The 21,600-nt window shown below is 41.0% G+C and overlaps 1 long non-coding RNA gene across 1 annotated transcript in view; it reads left to right on the top strand.

Annotated features, from left to right (window-relative positions):
- Positions 1-21,600, top strand: part of LOC310706086 — a 1,025,148-nt gene that overhangs the window by 72,117 nt on the left and 931,431 nt on the right. The window lies entirely within an intron of this gene.

The following is a 21,600-nucleotide window of genomic DNA, read 5'->3' as shown; positions in this document are numbered from 1 at the left end:
TAACACCTACCCATCTTTCAATACAAAATAAACATTATGTGGCTTGATTTTCACTTTTGACTTCCCTTTCATCTCAAAATATTGGCTCTTCAAATATCACGTTGTCTACTTTTGTTGACTGAAATGTTAATTGATGCAGAAAGAGGTGGAGAAGACTCACGGCTTCTATGGGCAGGATGGGAAATAAGAGCTTTGGGAGACCCCTTACCAACACACAGTAATAAGCATGTTAAAAGAAAATGTCAAAACAGACTGCTTTGATAGGATAGAATTCTATGATTTCCTTTTCCCTGTTTCTCTTTCTCCTGCTGCCAGACTTGGATTTCTCATTCATATCTCTAACAACTGTAGCTCCTCTTTGATTTTAATGCCAGCAAATGGAAGCGCTTAATGTCTGAATGTCCCTGGCTGCCTTCTGGACTAGCTCTGAAGTATCTTGATTTGATGCTATTGATTCTCTTATGAATGATGCATTATTACATTCTGTCATGAACAGACATTCACTTCCCCCACATACACACAGTACTACTTAGAGACAGCCCAAGACATTTTGGTGCCTGAGGCAGAAAATCTAAATGGCAACCCACAACAACAGGTAAACACAATTTTATTTGGTTATATTTTTGAAGGCAAAGGGGGATAATTGCTTTTAGGATACTCTCAACTGCTGGTAAGTTTTAGGTCAGGTTTAAGTTAATTTAAAATTGATTTTATTTGATTTTACACATAGGCTGTTTGCAGAATGTGCTTGGTTTTTCATATATATATTCACATGTGTATTGTTTAGAATTGCTGTGTTAACCACCTTGGGAAATGTTTTTTTGGGGGGGAAGGTTAGGGGTGTAGTAATAAAATCAACTAGATAATTGACTATTTTTGCTGTCTTTTGATGATATCCCATAATGTACCGCTTGAAGTGGGCATGTCACAGTGCTTAACCATGGAGCTGATCCTGGTAGTGGAGGGAGATGCCATAAGAAGGTGTTGATGTGTGCAAACTGCTGCTAAAGACCAGGGCTTATTTTATGTAGTTGGCTCTTTGCATTCTCCCTCCCCTCCCCTACTCTTCACACACACCACTCAACTTGTATAGCTCTAAAGTATAAGTCAGGGGTAGAAATGCTGTGGCCCTCCAGATATTATTGGACTGCAGCTGCCATCATCTCATCTTTGGCCACACTGGTAAGGCTGACAAGAGTTGTAATCCAACAACATCTGGAGGAGTTCCGCAACCAGGTTGCTACAACGTTGTTATTATCATCATCATCACCATCTTCAAAAGTTGCAGAATGAACCATGTAGGTGTTATTTCACACCTGCTGAGTGATCTAAACCAACAGTTAAGATGACACTCTGTGTGACTCATATTTAAAGAAGAGGGATAAACCAGCAGGAACATTTCATCAGAACTGTGAACATGCATTCTCATTAATGTTTCCAAGTAGGTATTACCAACATAAAACCCTTATCTCGTTAATTAGGACTTTTCACTGGAAACTTTAGCAGAAAGCTTGATGACTTCTACACAACTCACATTCCCTTTATCCTCTGAAAACCTATTCAAACTTTCCAACTGTGGAACATATATACAAACCTGTGTCCTATGATTTTTGTTTCTTTTAGTTTCAATAGAACTTACTGTGTAACTCCATTCAGGCACTCAAAAACATATGAGGATACCCCTACACTTTACCCTAGCTTTCAACACTTGAGGTGTCTATTTTTAATCTTTTGTTGGAAGCTGCCCAGAGTGGCTGGGGAAACCCAGCCAGTTGGGTGGAATAGAAATAATAAATTGTTGTTGTTGTTGTTGTTGTTGTTGTTGTTAAATTTTAGGGGCTCACTTTACTTTTGTGACTTTTTAATATTGTATTTTAATGCTGTAACCCACCCTAGGACATTAGGGTAAAGGGCAGGTTAATAATAATAATAATAATAATAATAATAATAATAATAATAATAATAATAATAATGTGCTGGGGGTGTGGAGGCACTCTACTGGCCCTGTCCACATTATCCCATATGCTGTGCTGATGCTTACACTACCCACAACATTCCCGCAATGAGCAGGAAGACCTGAAAGGGAGAATCTAAACATGTTCTGCTGAGCATACCTAGATTCATTCCTATAATCAGGAACTCTGGTTGTGCAGCATTCTGGAGCATGGGAACGAACTGAAGACTCATTCATTTGATCTTCACACCCAGTGCAGAAAAATCAGGAGTGGAGGGCAGAGCTGATGCACATACGTTAGGAGTCGGGCTAGCATGAGGCACCCCGCACACACACCCCCCCCGTTTGTGCTTCCATGCAGTCTTTTGAATGCCTGAATAAGGCACATTAAGTGGAACCTGTACTTAGTAGGCTGGAAGATATACACTCTCCATGTTTTAGTGAGTGCTTAGGTAGAAATATTGGGGTATCTATCTCTTCTTCTAATGCTTACTACTAACTGGATGATTAGGCTTGAAGGGAAGTAAATATAAATCTTAGAAAGAAAAGCTGGAAAACAAGAGAAATTGAATGTGGGTGAGCTCTTTGCAAAAGATAGATGAATGAACAGGATGATGGATGCTTTGCTGACAGGCATCTTAGGAACATCTAAGATGCCCAAGTAATTAATGAGGGGTAAAGCTGGAAGAAATAACTAATAGCTACATAGAATGGGAAGACACCATAGCAAGATGAATGACCTAAAGAGGAAATAAATAGAAATGGGAGCAGAGAAGACAAGGGATTGGATAGATAGAATGTTAGGGAGTGAGAAGGAATGCATGAAGAAGGAGGTAAAAGTGGGGAGACTAACCCCCAAACCCGACATTAACTGTCTTGAAAGACATCTCAAGGCAGCCCTGTATCAGGAAGTTTTTAATGTTTGATGTTTTATTATGTTTTTATGTGCTGGAAGTTGCCCAGAGTAGCAGGGGAAACCCAGCCAGATGGGTGGTGTAACAACAACAACAACACACAGTAATAAGGGACATTCAAGTGACCCAGATCCGTTTTCATAAAGACAGGAAGTAAAACCATATGGGGAGGGAAACAGAGCTGGAGGCGTAGATCTAAGAAATGTATTGGAGAGACTCACACATTTGAACTGCCAGTCAAGTTGGAACACTGCACTGAATGGAGGGCCCCTTGGGAATTTGGGACTCTGTGGGAAAGAGCAAGCCATGATGGCTTAAGAGGGGGTTGTGATCATCCCAGTATTATCAGGGCCACTGGCGGAGGAAGGTGGGTGCGGTAGGTGTGGTCTGCCCCAGGTGTCATCCCTGAGGGGGAGTAACATTGCCACCCCGCCACCCTGGAACGCTCTCCCCGCCCTCGCACACAGCATCTGTGCCACTCCGGATGCCGGAGAAGCTAGCTTCGCCTCTGATCAGGGCGCTTAGAGCGTATGCACTCTGGAATGTGCAACTTCAATCTGAACTGAGCATTATTAGAATGTCTGAATATGAATGGAGAAGTAATTCAGTACTTATTAAATAACTAGAAAAATAGGGATGGGGGGAATTAATTTCAGTTCACATTTTCATTCACATCTACCTAATTTGCACTTCCCAGAACAATACTTGGATCAAAATGTAGCTATTTTTCAAAATTTGCACTTCCTCAAAAAATTTTTTTATAAATATTTATTAGGATTTTACAAATTATAACAGACATAACAATACACACAAACACAAACAAAAATAAAAAAGACAAGTATAATTTCAAAACCTTATTTTCTTAAGACTTATTTCACCGACCTCCTCATACCTCCCCTTTCTGCATTCCCATTTCAAAAATTTAGTTCAGCAAATCCTCACCCTTAATTTTATCTAACTGTCATCCTTTCTTTTCTTTTAACTTAATCTTTACAGCTGTACTCCATTTAATTTTTAAAACCACATCATTCTAAGACTCATTGATTTTACAATATTTCTTAAGATAGTTCTTAAATTTCTTCCAATCTTCTTCCGCCGTCTCTTTTCCCTGGTCTCGGATTCTGCCAGTCATTTCTGCCAGTCCCATGTAGTCTATCACCTTCATCTGCCATTCTTCCAAGGTGGGTAGATCTTGTGTCTTCCAATACTTTGCGATGAGTATTCTTGCTGCTGTTGTAGCATACATAAAGAATGTTCTGTCTTTCTTTAACACCGATTGGCCGACAATGCCCAGGAGAAAGGCCTCTGGTTTCTTAGGGAAGGTATATTTAAATACCTTTTTCATTTCATTATATATCATTTCCCAGAAAGCCTTAATCTTTGGGCATGTCCACCAAAGGTGAAAAAAAAGTGCCTTCAGTTTCTTTACATTTCCAACATTTATTATCAAGCAAGTGGTAAATTTTTGCAAGCTTGACTGGGGTCATGTACCACCTATAAATCATTTTCATAATTTTTCCTTTAAGGCATTACATGCCGTAAATTTCATACCGGTGGTCCACAACTGTTCCCAGTCAGCAAACATAATGTTATGACCAATATCATGTGCCCACTTTATCATAGCTGATTTCACTGTTTCATCTTGTGTTATTCCATTTCAACAGCAAGTTATACATTTTTGACAAGTTCTTAGTATTGGGTTCTAACAGTTCTGTTTCTAATTTTGATTTTTCCACCTGGAAGCCAATTTTCCTGTCCAACTTAAAAACCTCCATTATTTGGTAATAATGGAGCCAGTCTCTTACTTTGTCTTTTAATTTCTCAAAACTCTGCAGTCTCAGTTTATCTCCCTCTTGTTCCAAAATTTCCCAATATTTCGGCCATTTGGCCTCCATATTGAGTTTTTTCACGGCCTTAGCTTCCATTGGCGACAACCACCTTGGGGTTTTATTTTCCAGTAGGTCTTTATATCTGAGCCAAACATTATATAATGCTTTCTTGACAATATGATTTTTAAAACCTTTATGAGATTTAACCTTGTCATACCATAGATATGCATGCCACCCAAAAATATTGTTGAAACCTTCTAAATCCAAAATGTCTGTGTTTTCCAGAAGCAGCCAGTCTTTCAACCAGCAGAAAGCTGCTGATTTATAGTAAAGTTTAAAGTCTGGCAGGGCAAATCCCCCTCTTTCTTTTGTATCAGTTAAAATCTTAAATTTTATTCTGGGTTTCTTGCCCTGCCAGACAAATTTCGAAATATCTATCTGCCACTTCTTGAAACAGTCCATCTTGTCCACAATTTGCAATGTTTGAAACAAAAACAACATTCTAGGCAATACATTCATTTTGATCACAGCAATACGGCCCAACAGTGAAAGCTTCAAATTTGACCATGTTTCTAAATCCTTTTTTACTTCGATCCAACATTTCTCATAATTATCTTTAAATAGGTTCACATTTTTGGCTGTCATATTAATCCCCAGGTACACTTCCTCAAATTTTGCACTGCAGTTCTCTAACCCAAAAATCGGTAGTGCAATGGATATATTAGGGAAGTGTATATATATATATTCATGAAAATAACATATACAAATGATTTATATTGGGGGTTAGGCTTGCAAAAATGAGGATATGATGAGAAACGTGTGCTAAAATGCTGACAATTTTTTTGTGAAGCCTTTAAAAAAATGCAAATGGATGCAGAAATGTCATGAATGACACTTAAGGCGAGAAAAGTGAAAGAAATAAGAAAGGACAGATTTGTCCATCTCTGGTGCAAAGCACTTTCTACTCATTCTCAAGAACCAGCTAAAGTTTGGATCTAGTCACATGATTTAAAAGCAATGGAATGCAATCCTTGAAAATCATAATGTGCCATCATACTTAAAATAGCTTAAAATAACCTCACCAGCTGCATGTTGATTTTAAACTTCATGAAATATCAAACAACCCCCTCCTTTATAGCGAGCACCTCAGCACACTGGGAATTATGGCGAGTGGAGGAAATCATTGCCAGCTTGATGATAGAGATGTTCTGTACTCAATATTACCAGCAGAGCATTGATCCCAGGACAGCACAAGGGGGGTGGGGGGAATCATAACTAAACTTTAAAACTCCATGGGGGCTGTAAGAGATTGATTTTCAATCACAGAACAAAGGAGTGGAAACTCTTTTCTTCTGAAACGGATCCACATGTAGGAGAGAAATGATATTATATAAAAATGGAATTTTGTCTCCTACACTTCAGTTTTAGATAACATCACACCATTCCACTTGTTGGAAAGGCGAGATACACATTTTTAACAAATGAACAAATAATAAATAGCAGCACAAAGTACAGAAGCTCTTGTTATATGCCAAAAAAGCAGCATTAAAATTCATGCTTTTAAATGGTTGTTTATCCAATAAATATTCCTTGGGAAAATACTACCACTGTCCTAGCTATCCCCCCCCCCCCCGCTGCCCCTGCCACCCAATAACCCAGAATCATCCTAATAGAGAGGCTTATAAGGACCAAATGACTATGTAATGGCAATGTGTTAGCACTGATGACTCAAGCGATTTCAGGTGGGGAGTTAGCATGCACAACACCAGCCAGCTGTTGGTAAAGCTTAGAACTAACCGGTCCATGAACCTTCCCTTGTGGGGACAGTGCAATAGCTCAGTTGTACAACACATGCCTTGTATGTGGAAGGCCTCTGAATATCCATTGCTGGGAGTTGCAGGTGTGCAGAGTGCTGTTTCACTCAGGTCCTGCTTTGGGGCTTCCCACAGGCATCTGGTTGGCCACTATGAAAAGAGAAGGCTGAACCAAATGGGCCTACAGAGTGATCTAGTAGAGCTCTTCTTATGTTCTCAAAATCCTGAGATAAACACCTGTCAGTTCCAATAAAAATGGTGTCCAGTTGATGGGCTATGAAAGACCTTGGCCTAAAACCTTGGAAAGCCACTTCCAATTCAAGTAGAGAGCATTGGACTAGATGGACCTGTGGCCTTACTCAGGATTAAAGCAGCTTCACATCTTTCTGCTGACTATTAATTCGTTTCACTATATATTGGCTTCAATTTAACAGGAGTCAGGCCAGATACAAATGGCTTTCCACCCCTGAGATAATGTACCACAAAGAAGTTGGTGGAAGGTCTTAGCACTCAAAGCACCCCCAAAATGCCACTGGCTCAGAAACGCTGCCAATTTTTAGATGACCCCATATGTGAAAAGAGAAATGAGAAAGACTGATGGTCGTTTGAAGGAGAAAATGATGGATTCCCCTTCCCTTACCCTCTTCCTCCCTGTGCAGTTGGACAAGTTGCATAAATCACCCAGGAACCCAGTCAATCACTTATTCAAATGAAATAAGCAATTTGGACTAAATCCTAATGCTGATTTTATTCAGTACTTGATTAGGAAAATGTTTTGACAAGGAAGGGGTTATGCTGAGCAAGCATTTCTAGATCTGGCTTACTTTTATTTCTTAAGAAAAATATCTGGCTTTAAGGGTCTCAACTCTGCAGAGCTGACTGGTTCAAAATCCTGGAGGTGTGGTGGGTGGAGGACTCATGGAATCTATTGGTGAAATGTTTTCCCCGCCCCAGGAATCCTATATTTTCCCTTGGTCATTTCTATTTTTACACTCCCTGCTTTTACCCACTTCAGCCACAATCTTCTCCAAAAAACCCCAAAAACATTCTGTCACTGAATGTTCGGTGGCATATTTACAAGACTTGTGGACAGTGGCGTAGCAAGGTCAGGTGGTAACATGTGTTGAAATTTTCTTGTCACCGCCACAAACATTGATATTATTATTATCATTATCATTATTATTTGCCTGCAAAAATGGTTTGACTTTATTTCATATTCTCTTACAAAGGAATGTGGATTCTGGGTCTCTGATAACAAGTAGGCGACTGTGGAAAGATACTTAAATCTACAGGATGGATTGTGTTTTGGCTTGTGTTATTTTATTTATATTTATTGTTTGTTTATTTAATAAAAATTATTTTAAAAAACAACCTGCAAAGTGGTTTACCAAAACAAAAAAAAAAACCACAGCAGTAAAATCAAGAAAAATTAACAACCCTACTAAAATATTTAAACAGATTAAAATTACTTCAATTTCCTAAGCATCTGTGTCTGCTTGCCTAAACAAGAATGCTTTTAGCAGGTGCCTGAAAACAGTCTAGCAAAGACTGTTTTGCAAGAAGCTGGGAGTTCCCAAGTGCAGGTGCTGCCTCACCAAACAATGTAGTACAGATAGTATGTGGAACCTGTAGCAGTGCTTGAAACTACTGAAGGGGACGTTTTATTTATTGTGATTTCACCATGCTCTGAAAAGGGAAACATTTATTTAAAAAGCAAGACTGAACAGCAGCAATCTACTCACCTTCGAGTCTCATCATGATCCGTGGGACTTTTTCCCGAGCCGACGGTGCATAAGATGGGCTGCAATCCTATGCACCCCTCGCATCCAACTTGTTACCTAAAAATCTGCACAAACCTGCACCAGACATTTGTAGAGTTGGAAGGGACCCCTGAGGGTCATCTAGCAACCCCCCTGGGGCAGTGCAGGCATCTCAACTAGACCATCCCTGACTGATGGCCATCCAGCCTCTGTTTAAGACCTCCAAGGAAGGAGAGGCCACCTCCTCCTGAGGAAGTTCTTTCCACTGTTGAACAGCTCGGCTCCGCCTGCCTCATGTTTTGACAGCTGAGGGGAGGCTTGGGAGTAGCGGTCAGGTGGCGCACCTTTGCCCCATGGGCTGCTTCCTGGGGGGGAGCCTCCCAAGCCTCCCCCGAGCAGTCAAAACGAAGGGGGAGGGGGGAAGGCCGCTGGCAAAGCAGCACAGCTCCCCCCCCCCCCCGCCAGGAAGCAGCCTGGGAGCTGCCATTTTGTGACCCCCTCAGTAATGACACCCGGGCGGCCCACACACCCTGCACACCCCTTCCTATGCCACTGCTTGTGGATTGCTTTGTTGCAGCATCCACGAATGAGCAGCTGATGGTATGTTTAAATCAAAAGACCTCTATGCTCTCCTCTAGGACCTCATGGAATAGACAGAAAGGGTTGCTTTGACAGAAGCTACAGAACAGCCTTTCTCAACCTTGGGTCCCCAGATGTCGTTGGACTACAGCACCCATCATCCCTAGCTAGCGGGACCAGTATGGTAAAAAAGGTAAAGGATCCCTGGATGGTTAAGTCCAGTCAAAGGCGACTGTGGGGTTGCGGCTCTCATCTTGCTTTCAGGCCAAAGGTGTTTGTACACAGACAGCTTTCCAGGTCATGTGGCCAGCAGGACTAAACCGCTTCTGGCGCAATTCGAACTGCCAGGTTGGCAGGAGCTGGGACAGAGCAACGGGAGCTCACCTGCTGCTATAGACAGATAAAAATCTCAAGTTCATGCACTCCATATGGTTTTGAACCACAGCTCCCTGGCCTTGCTATGCTGGTTGGAACCTGACTACGACCACATCTAGAAGACCATGGGTCCCGTTTCCATGGGCTAAGAATAACAGAAGAGATGTTAGCATTTATACAGCAATTCACATGCATTCTCTCCATAATTGTCACAGTGATAGCAGCTTATTTATGGCCACCTAACTGATTGTGATAGATATGAGTTTTGACTTTTGAAATACCTGATATTATAATTCATTGCCTGAGCCACCAAGCGACTAGACATTTTATGGTGTACTAAAGGTATACAGTCAAAAAACAAACAGAAGTAGCCTACTCCATTTCCATACAGTGGTACCTCGGGTTACAGACACTTCAGGTTACAGACTCCACTAACCCGGAAGTAGTACCTCGAGTTAAGAACTTTCCTTCAGGATGAGAACAGAAATCGTGCAGCTGCAGCAGGAGGCCCCATTAGCTAAAGTGGTACCTCAGGTTAAGAACAGTTTCAGGTTAAGAAGGGACCTCCGGAATGAATTAAGTTTGTAACCAGAGGTATCACTGTATTACCAAATGTCTGTCCACTCTCACAGTTGCTTTTAACTAGACAGTCAATAGGACTGAGCAGTCACTCAGCAAGCTGCAGTGGATTTTGGAGTTAGATGTATCTCTGTGATCAAAACAAAACACTGATCAAATTTTTCAAAAATAAAATAAAAATTGAGTGCTTCACGGCTAATGAGAGACTGCCCATTGTGGAAATCTGATTTCTTGCCTCAAGAGTCTTGCAACTGCAGCTCCAAAGTCAGGGATTAATGTCAATGAAAGCCTTATTCACAAACATTTCCATATTCATGAGTCTCTGACACTTGCAGGCAATGTGCATAAGAAATGTAAGCTCTTGGAAGGGGTCTCTCACCCTGTGCTAACACAATAAGAGTCACAAGAGAAGCCTTTAAAAATTTAACCATTTCCCAGCTGAATCACATTTGCTCTCCATTGCAGTGAGAGTAAATTTGATTTTTCTTAATAAAGTGCTAACATGTTAAAAATATCCCTATTTACTGAGGGACAGTTCCCGCTTTAGGGTGCCTGCTCCTAGGGATGGACAGACCCATTAAAGTCCAGTCCATCTCAGTTCTCAGGAGGGATGGGACTCAGTCCATCCCATTCATTTTCTGGTTGGATTTTTAATGGAAAAGCAAAAACACGCAGTGTTTCCATAGCATTAAAAAGCTGTTAAGCGGTGTAGTCAGAGATGCATCTATCTTTGCTTTGTGTACCATATCACTTGGGCCTAATTTTGCTAATTACCTTCCAGTTTTATCAGTGTACTTCTATTTTTGTTGTTGGGGTTTTGGCAGGGGAGATTGTTCTGCAGTTAACATTTTCAATACAGTCTAATGACGTGTGTGTGTGTGTGTGTGTGTGTGTGCGCGCGCGCACGCTACTTGTCTTCTGCTCATTCTTCCCAGCTGACTATCCAGATAGCAAATCCAGGTAGCAAATCCTCTTATCGTCAGAAAGTTCTTCCTGGCGTTTAGCCAGAATCTTATTTCATGTAACTTGAAGCCATTGGCTTGGGTCCTACCCTCTGGAGCAGGAGAAAACAAGCTTGCTCCATCATGTGACAGCCCATGAGATATTTGAAGATGGCTATCATATGGCCTCTATGTCTCCCCTTTTTCATGGTAAACATACCCAACTCCCTCAACCATTCCTCATAAGGCTTGGTTTCTAGACATGATAATCTAGGTTGCCCTCCTCTGAACATGTTTCAGCTTCTCAATAGCCTTCTTAAATTGTGGTTCCCAGATTTGGACACAGGATGCCAGGAGTAATCTGACTAAGGCAGAATAGAGTGGTACTATTACTTCCCTTTACCTGGACACTATACTTCTGTTGATGCAGCCTAGAATTGCATTAGCTTTTTATGCTGCTGCATCACACTGTTAACTCATGTTAAACTTGTGGTCCACTAAGCCCCCTAAGATGCTTTTCACATACACTACTAGTAAGCCAGGTTTCCCCCATCCTAAATTGTGCAGCTGGTTATTCCTGCCTAATGTCAAAGAAGCCTGACACCTAAGTGCAGAACCTTGCATTTGTCCATACTGAAACTCATTTTGTTAGTTCTCCAATCCGTTAATGTCATCTTGAATCCCAATTCTGTATTCTGCATGTGTCTTATTTCTTCACATCACCAGAGTACATCACCTTTTTCAAAAAAAGGAACACATTTGTCTACTGAGAACTAAGTTCTGTTGAGTTTAATAGGGCTTCATCCCAGGTAAGTGAGTATATGATTGCAAGCTTAGTTGAACTATTCTATTCAGTTATGCTTTTTCTGTGTTTGTCATCATTGGTTATGTTAGGACATCATCATATAGTTTGTGTATTTTAATTTCAGTACATTTTCTATTCAAGAATTTTTAAGATGCAGGTGGTTTTTTTTAAAAAGCCTTACATGTGTGTCATGATCCTCTCTAATCTCTCTTAAGTAAGCACCAACGTAAGGGAAGGATCACCCCACCCCCAAAAAACCATTCTTTAAATTACTTGCCTTATCTTAGAAACTGATGCTTGTGTATAGTAATTCCCACATTTTCTCATATCTTCAGGCACTATCATGATTCATAAGACTGCATGCATGCCCTAATTAAAAGAAACATGGTAATCACCAACCCGCAGGCACCTTCTAGTTTAATGAACAATGTTCCTCTGCTTTCAAGCTAAGGCAGTGCTGTTCAAAATATGTTCTAGGAAGGTTCTTGGCAGCCTCTTAGTAGTTCCTCAACAAATAAGAATAGTAATGACAGTCAAAGTTTCCCTGGAAGACAGCTTGACCTGTTTCTGCAGAGTCTCTGCTCAAGTACAGTGCTCTCAGCACAAGCCTCCCCAGATGATCCCCATGTGAACAGTGCTAGGCCACAAGAGGATTAGAAAATTGGGCTTCTCCAGTCAAGATGCACAGGGCCAAGAGGCAGGTCACATTATTTTGGCACCTGAACAGAGCTGGCCTGAATCCTTAGGCTGCATGAGATGAAGGACAAGACTGCACTCTCCTCCCGTTCCATGTCCAGAAGCCACCTAGGCTGGCAGTTGAATATGACCTCAACAGTGGTGACTGGACAGCATCTTCCAACACACTTGAGGGCAGCAGGGCAGCTTATGGGACACAGGGCACAGAAAAAAATAATCCTCTTTTCTTGCACTAAAAACAACACTGCTAACAACAGGAACAGGAACAACAACTTGTTATTTATATGCTGTCCATCTGATTGGGTTGCCCCAGCCAATCTGGGTGGCTCCCACAAAAAATAGTAAAAACACAATACAACATCAAACACTAGAAACTTTCCTGAAGAGGGCTGCCTTCAGATGTCTTTTAAAAATCACATAGCTGCTTATCTGTTTGAAATCTGGAAACGTGTTTGAGAAATGGAAGCCTTGTCTCCCTAGGACCTGTTTCTTTCATGCTATCAATAACCAATTGATAGCCACACAAACCACCCCTTGTCTTCAACACCTCAAAATATGCGCCTTGCAAGTTGCAGGGTAAGTTGGCATCATTGATATCCAAATAAACTCTCTCACCCAAAGAAGCTGGTTGTACAGAAGGCATCATGCAACATACTTTGTTCTGAGGGAAAAGTACACTCACAGAGATAAAAGTATCCACTGATAGTGTATATATGAAGGACTTTCATTTTAAAACTGGGAAATTATGTTTCTAACATGGCAAAACATGCTATTTCTCAGCTTACCCCTTCAAAGTTTTTCTCTTTTAGAAGATTGAAATGATTGTCATAATTAGCCTCCATGTAAATATTCAGTATTATAGGGCAGTCAGCACAATTACTAGAAGTTTATCAGCAAATTGGAGCGGGGAGGATAAAATTCCTGTGTTCATTTGATTAACTTTTGCGTTGCTCAGAAGAGAGAATATGCTAGTGTTTTTCTTTCACTCTGTTCTTTCTGCAGCTGCCAAGAGAAACTTTTGCATTGCCTCTCCTTTTATTTTTTAGATGACAGGTTTTGTGATTCTGCAAACATATGATGTAATCAGAACAGAGTATAACTGGGTTCTTTTAACAGGGTCATGTGGAAAATCCTTAGTCCCAGCCAAGCAATAATTGGAAGTGTGCTGCTCAATAGTTGGAAATTGTAATGAAAAACTGACCATTGAAAGGGCATGGAAAGAAAGTAAGGAAACCATCCCTACCTGCAGATTCACAAGCCCCTCCAAAATCGGTTTATCAGGCAGGCCCAATCTCTATTTGGATTTTCTGCAGATCTGGCAAGATTGGATTTTTGCAAGAAACCTATGGTGCAGCTGTGGAACAGCGAAACATGGGGTAATAAATCAAAATGTGGGTCAAGCAAAAGCATGGATGAGCCTCTAACTCACAGAAAATCCATTGCAGAACCTCTTAACCTGGCACTGTTTTAGACATTATTTCTTGTGTGTTTGCAGTAACTAAATGCTGCACCTACTGTAAAGCAAAAGATTCAACCACTGCCCTCAGGATTACAATCTAAAAGTCTAGGTACACAAGGAAATGCAAAAGGTAAAGATGGAAGATCTGTTTTAGAATACAAGGGAGAAGAACCAAAGGTTGTTGCTTTTTAAAAAGAAAAAGACAGATGTGTTTTAAAAATGAGTACACATCAACAGGAGTCAAATGATAGCCAAGAAAAAAGCACTTTGAAGTATGGGGAATAGCAAGAGAAACAGGATACAGTGGGGAAAGGAAACATACGCACGGGTGTAGCCAGAGGGGGGGGCAGCTGCCTCCCATCAAGTAAATAAATAGAAATACTTAACTAACTGACCAACTGTGTTGCAGATAACTCAGTTCTGCCCCTTCAACGTAACACACACACCAAATAAATCCTGGCTATGCCCATGAGCACATGAGTTGTTTTTTTATAGAGGACAAAGATAAGGGGCATGGGGAGGGAAACGAATGATGGCATTTTAAAGTCAACTGAAGTTTAACTCAAATCTCTCTATACAAAGCCAGTTTCCAAGATTATGTGTGACCCAGTGATTGAGCTATATGTAAAAGGAGCTGATTGGGGAGCATGTAGGAAAGAGGAGCACATTCTAGCTTGCCAGGCGAAACCCTTCCTTATCTCCTCATCTAGAGAGCCAGTGTGGTGCAGTGGTTAAGAGTGATAGACTCGTAATCTGGGGAACGGGGTTTGCGTCTCTGCTCCTCCACATGCAGCTGCTGGGTGACCTTGGGCCAGTCACCCTTCTCTGAAGTCTCTCAGCCTCACTCACCTCACAGAGTGTTTGTTGTGGGGGAGGAAGGGAAAGGAGAATGTTAGCTGCTTTCAGACTCCTTCAGGTAGTGATAAAGTGGGATATCAAATCCAAACCTTTCTTCTTCTTCTTCTTCTTCTTCTTCTTCTTCTTCTTCTTCTTCTTCTTCTTCTTCTGCCGGGTAGTTAAGCACAACAGCTGCCCACCTCCATGTCACCCAATGAATCAGGCTGCCTTTCCTGCCTGAGGAGTGGGTGGGGGGATAAGAAGAGATGGAGAGGGATTTGAACTCTCCACCCTGAAACTTGAACAAACCTTTGTGCCTAGAACACAAAAAATATCAATGTAAAACAAAAGTAATTCACTACAAATTTCCAGAGTTCCCAAACTACTAGCACTCATTATTCTAAACTGAATAGAAGGTAGCCAATATCCCTCTTCAGTGAGATGAGAAACGTAAAACTCCTGTAGCTTGAAATGGCCAGAAATGGAGAGCAAGACCGTTACCTTTCTGAATGCTTACTGTTTAAAAGTCCAGGGTATCTCACAAATGTGAACAAGTATCTGATTTTTCATAAAATAATCACCCTTAAAAGCCTTATTGCCTCCTTGAGATGAAACCTGAGGAAGTTTGGCATGCAATGTTACAGGCTAAAATAAATAACAAGTTTATGATTGGCTTTAATGTGGCTTTTCAGCGTTAGTGCGAGGTTAAGTCAAACATACTCTTTCAATCAAACACACACTTTAGGGATGTTTAATAGTCAGGTTCAGTCTGCAGCTAATTGCATTTTATTGGCTTTAAACCTAAATATACAGCCCAGTCCACACTCAGTTAGAACAGGGTATCTGGATGTAAGATCAGTTTAAGTCACTGGTTCAAATCAAGTTCAGGCTTTCCACCCCATAATGTCCAGTCTACTTGGATCACATGCTATATCTTACAGCAATAGTTAGAGACAACAAACTTCTTCAATATTTGTAATGTTTTGCACGTGGCCAGTGTACAGGTTCAAGCTCTGTGTGACACACAACTAGGGCTGGGCAGTATCTGGTTTTCAGCATCGTGATATATCACCATATAAACATCACGATATACTGATATATCATGATGTCTGAAATCAGGATGGAACTATGTACTGTAGAGGCATTGGCTGGTTTCACAGTTTCCCCCGCATCATGATTTTTGCATAACATACACACATCATGATTCATGATATATTGCCAAGTAAAAAATTATGAAACTCATATCACAATATGGACTTCAAACTGGTTTTGGACAATATATCAATATATTGCCCAACCCCACACACAACTCAGTTCTGTCCAAAATCAGCTTCTAGTAGGCCAAATGAGTTTGGATTATACAATGCCTAATGAAAGTTTCTGGCTGCCTCAGAGCTCCAAGCAATGAGACTTACTGGCTGCAGGCTACCATCACATTCTTCCTTCTCCTCTGCTCTTTACCTCACTGGAGTAAGGTCTGACACATGCCAGCTTGATTGACATGTGCGAGCAAGAAATTTTTGATAGTTTTTGATGGATTTACCATGCATGTCTGCAGAGAAGTAACACCCATTGAATTTAGTGAGGCATCCTCCCTAGTATGTGGGTATACAATTCAAGCCTCACTTAAAATGGTAAAATGTTGATATTAATGTATCTTCTGCTGCAGCTATTTTAATGATACGGATATGTGAAAGATTTGTTAATTACTTACACGTGGTAATAACTGTTCTCAGTAATGGAGGGAATTGTTTTCTATATGGTTAGGGAAACTTAATTGTTGGAATGCTGTAATTTCTTAGCTGACTAACATGAATATAAAAGTGATTCATGAAATATGTTAAATGAATTTGATATACTTATGGTTTTTATACCTATTTACTGCACCACTATATTTTTTGTCTTACTGTCATTGTCAGTTGCTTTGAGCATTAACTTATATGGGACAGCAACATAATTATTAAACATTTTTAAAATGTCAGTCCCGTTAACCCCTGTGGTGATTGCTGCTAGTTTACATATATTGATAAGGCAACTGGCCATGGGAGAGGGCTGCAACCGTCACACACAACCAGCAACAGAAGTTGCAATCCCCGTGGTGTCCATATTCTCTATGACAGGGGTCAGCAAACTTTTTCTGCAGGGGGCCGGACCACTGTCCCTCAGACCTTGTGGGGGGCCAGACTATATTTTGAAGAAAAAAATGAACGGATTCCTATGCCCCACAAATAACCCAGAGATGCATTTTGAATAAAAGCACACATTCCACTCAGGTAAAAACATGCTGATTCCTGGACTGTCTGCAGGCCAGATTTAGAAGGTGACTGGGCTGGATCCGGCCCCCGGGCCTTAGTTTGCCTACCCATGCTCTATGACATAGAGGCAGGAAGAGCTAGAATGTCATCATTTGGCATAGAATCAGAAAGGGCTAGAATGAAAGCCGCCATTTGAAGAAGAGGTGCACAAGGTGGGTGGATCAGGAAAGGAAAAGTCACTCTTCTCCCATATTAGACTGTGCCCCCGTGAGCTAGCATTGGTCACCCCATATCATCAGCACTTGCCACTGGGCTCCTACTGATGTGCAGCTCATTTGCTTTCCTCTCCAGTGACACAGCCATGCCACTACCTGGCCCAATGGTGGGGCTGGGGTTGTGGCCAAGTCAGAGGGAGAGAGGGCATGGAAGTCATGTTGATGCCAGAGGGTGGGGCCTAGGGATGTGTATGGAAGGTAGGAGAGGATATATTAGTATGTATTATCCTTCCTTACACTTGTGAGTACAGCAGAGTACACCCCTTTGCACCAAACAGGCAGATGTTGTTTCAGCTGGTTACAGCCTTTTTGATTAAGCAATCCAGGATGCCTCAGTGCAGCCTGGATTCTTCTTGGCATCCCTCCCCCCCCCCTTTATCCCACTTCAAACAATAACAGCACAAAACTAGTCTTCACAGTTCACATTCAGCAGCAGTCTGGAGGCAGGCTAAGGTTGCAGTTACAGGTACAATTGTATATATTTATAAGACAATGGAGTCTGACACTTTTGACTTCAGACTCTAGAACTAGCTACAGTACATCTTTGTACAGATGCAGCACCAAGATGAATAGAGTAAGAGAGCAAAACGGAGTAAGAGAGAGAGAGAGAGAGAGAGAGAGAGAGAGAGAGAGAGAGAGAGAGAGATGATGATGTGACTAGCCTTTTCATACCAGTTACGCCCACCTCTACCTGGCTGCACCCAGAGGGAAGAGGCTCCCACAGGTCTGAAGGGTGTGCCTTAAAAGAAGAGGTGCCCTCTCCCTGGGCAGGCTCACCTGAGTAACATGAGGGCTGCTCACCTGTCAGAGCCTTTAAGAGTTAGCTTTCTGCAGTCACCTCTGCAGATCTCATTTGTCAATTTAAATACATTTAGCCATAATTTAATTCATTTACCTGTGTTACACCTCTTTAATGCCAGTTCTAGGCAGAAAACACTGGTCTCTTCCACTGTCACCACAGAAGCTAGTGCTTGGAAGCATAATTTGATAAATGTTTTAGCTGTGATTTTTGCTTTTATTTTTAGACATCTTATTTCATTTTCTGCTTTATGTTTTTAGTCATAAATTATTATAAACTGGAGTATAAATGTATAAAATAAAAAATACATCCCAAGCAACTTATGTGGATTGACGCAAGGCAAAGTATTTTTCAGCACATTGTAAGTTTTAATTGGCTTAACAATGCCAGGGTGTCTATGTTATCACCACTTAGGTAGGGAATGTTCAATATTGCTTTAATTCTCCATATTTTAGTATAAAATGTTTTTTTTCCCAGGATGTAGATACAGAGGACTCATGAGCATCTTATCTCTGTTGCTGTGCAGGTTGGCATGTAGTGTTAGCCTATATCTGAAGCTCCAATTACAGCATTCTGTTGTGGAGAATTGTGGTGAAGGATTGCTGGGGGTAAAACTAGAAAGAAACAGAATCATAGAATCCTAGAGTTGGAAGAGACCACAAGGGCCATCGAGTCCAACCCCCTGCCAAGCAGGAAACACCATCAGAGCACTCCTGACATATGGTTGTCAAGCCTCTGCTTAAAGACCTCCAAAGTAGGAGACTCCACCACACTCCTGGGCAGCAAATTCCACTGTCGAACAGCTCTTACTGTCAGGAAGTTCTTCCTAATGTTTAGGTGGAATCTTCTTTCTTGTAGTTTGGATCCATTGCTCCGTGTCCGCTTCTCTGGAGCAGCAGAAAACAACCTTTCTCCCTCCTCTATGTGACATCCTTTTATATATTTGAACATGGCTATCATATCACCCCTTAACCTCCTCTTCTCCAGGCTAAACATGCCCAGCTCCCTTAGCCGTTCCTCATAAGGCATCGTTTCCTTTTTTTTTTATATAAAATTTTTATTGGTTTTACAAAATTTTTAAAAAACAGACAAACACTTAAAAAGACAAACATACACGTATAGTTTCATAACATATTTTCATAAACCTCTTTTCTTGGACTTCCCCATACCCCCCCTTTCTGCATCCCAATGTCCATAATTTTATAGCAACTCCCAATTGTCACTTTCCAACCTCTGTCATCTTAGTCCTCTTTATATTCTGGCCTTATATCACTGTATCCCTTTGTTTCTAAAAACCACAACACTTTAACATTCATTAAGTTTATAGTAGTCCTTAAGATAACTTTTAAATTTTTTCCATTCTTCTTCCACCGCCTCTTTTCGTTGGTCACGGATTCTGCCTGTCATCTCGGCCAATGTCATATAGTCCATCACTTTCATCTGCCATTCTTCCAAAGTGGGTAGATCTTGTGTCTTCCAATACTTTGCGATAAGTATTCTTGCTGCTGTTGTAGCATACATAAAGAAAGTTCTGTCCCTCTTTGACACCAGTTGGCCGACAATGCCCAAGAGAAAGGCCTCTGGTTTTTTAGGGAAAGTACATTTAAGTACCTTTTTCATTTCATTATAGATCATTTCCCAGAAAGCCTTAATCTTCGGGCACGTCCACCAAAGGTGGTAGAAAGTACCTTCGGTCTCTCTACATTTCCAACATTTATTATCGGACAAATGATAAATTTTTGCCAGCTTGACTGGGGTCATGTACCACCTGTAGACCATTTTCATAATATTTTCCTTTAAGGCATTACATGCCGTAAATTTGATACCGGTGTTCCATAACCATTCCCAGTCAGCTGACATGATGTTATGCCCAACATCCTGTGCCCACTTAATCATAGCCGATTTGACTGTTTCATCCTGTATATTCCATTTCAGCAACAAGTTATACATTCTAGATAAATTCTTAGTATTGGGTTCTAACAGTTCAATTTCTAATTTTGATTTTTCCACCTGGAAGCCAATTTTCCTGTCCTGTTTGAAAAACTCCATTATTTGCCGATATTGAAACCAATTTTGTACTTTATGTTTCAGTTTCTCATGACTTTGTAGTTTAATCTTATCTCCATCCTGTTCCAAAATTTCCCAATACTTCGGCCATCCGACCTCCATATTGAGTTTCTTCACTGCTTTAGCCTCCACTGGTGACACCCATCTAGGGGTTTTGTTTTCCAACAGATCTTTATATCTTGTCCAAACATTAAATAGTGCTTTTCTAACAATGTGGTTTTTGAAGGCACTATTGACTTTGTCATACCATAGATATGCATGCCAACCAAAAGCATTGTTAAAACCTTCCAGATCCAAAATGTCTGTGTTCTCGAGGAGCATCCATTCTTTCAGCCAGCAAAAAGCTGCTGCCTCATAGTACAATTTTAAGTCCGGCAGGGCAAAACCCCCTCTTTCTTTAGCGTCTGTCAATATTTTAAATTTAATTCTGGGCTTTTTGCCCTGCCAGACAAATTTCGAAATGTCTTTCTGCCACCTCTTAAAACATTCCATCTTGTCAAGAATCTGCAAGGTCTGAAACAAAAATAGCATTCTAGGCAATACATTCATTTTGATCACAGCAATTCGGCCTAACATTGACAGTTTCAAATTTGACCATATTTCTAAATCTTTTTTAATTTCTGACCAACATTTTTCATAATTGTCCTTATACAAATTCACATTTTTAGATGTCAAATAAACCCCTAGGTATTTCACCTTCTTGACCACTGTCAAGCCTGTCTCCTCTTGGAATTTCTCCTTTTCCGTATCTGTTAAATTTTTCCCTAAAACTTTGGTTTTTTGTTTATTCAACTTAAATCCAGCTACCTGGCCAAACTGTTGTATTATTTCTAACACCTTTTTCGTACTAGTGTTTGGCTCTTGCAAAGTCAATACTAGGTCATCTGCAAACGCTCTTAACTTGTAATGTTTAGCTCCGACCTGCACTCCTTTAACCTGCTGGTCATTCCTAATCATATTCAGCAACACCTCCAGAACTGAAATAAAAAGTAATGGGGAAATTGGGCACCCCTGTCGTGTTCCTTTTTCTATCTTAAGTTCCTCAGTCACTACCATAAGGCATCGTTTCCAGGCCTTTGACCATTTTGGTTGCCCTCCTCTGGACACGTTCCAGTTTGTCAGTGTCCTTCTTGAACTGTGGTGCCCAGAACTGGACACAGTACTCCAGGTGAGGTCTGACCAGAGCAGAATACAGTGGCACTGTTACTTCCCTTGATCTAGATGCTATACTCCTATTGATGCAGCCCAGAATTGCATTGGCTTTTTTAGCTGCCGCGTCACACTGTTGGCTCATGTTCTGCCTGTTAAAATTCATCTTGTTTGTTTTGGACCAGTTCTCTAATCTGTCAAGGTCGTTTTGAAGTGTGATCCTGTCCTCTGGGGTGTTAACCACCCCTCCCAATTTGGTGTCATCTGCAAATTTGATCAGGATGCCCTTGAGTCCATCATCCAAGTCGTTGATAAAGATGTTGAATAAGACCGGGCCCAAGACAGAACCCTGTGGCACCCCACTAGTCACTCTTCTCCAGGATGAAGAGGAACCATTGATGAGCACCCTTTGGGTTCGGTCAGTCAGCCAGTTACAAATCCACTGAGTGGTAGCATGAATCCACTGAGTGGTAGCATGAATCCACTGAGTGGTAGCATTGAAGTGACTTTGGA

The sequence above is a fragment of the Podarcis liolepis genome (genome assembly GCF_965112155.1).
Source record: "Podarcis liolepis genome assembly, chromosome: 4".
NCBI lineage: Eukaryota > Metazoa > Chordata > Lepidosauria > Squamata > Lacertidae > Podarcis > Podarcis liolepis.
Note: the sequence above shows the minus strand (reverse complement) of the source record. Positions and strands in the feature narration are given on the sequence as shown.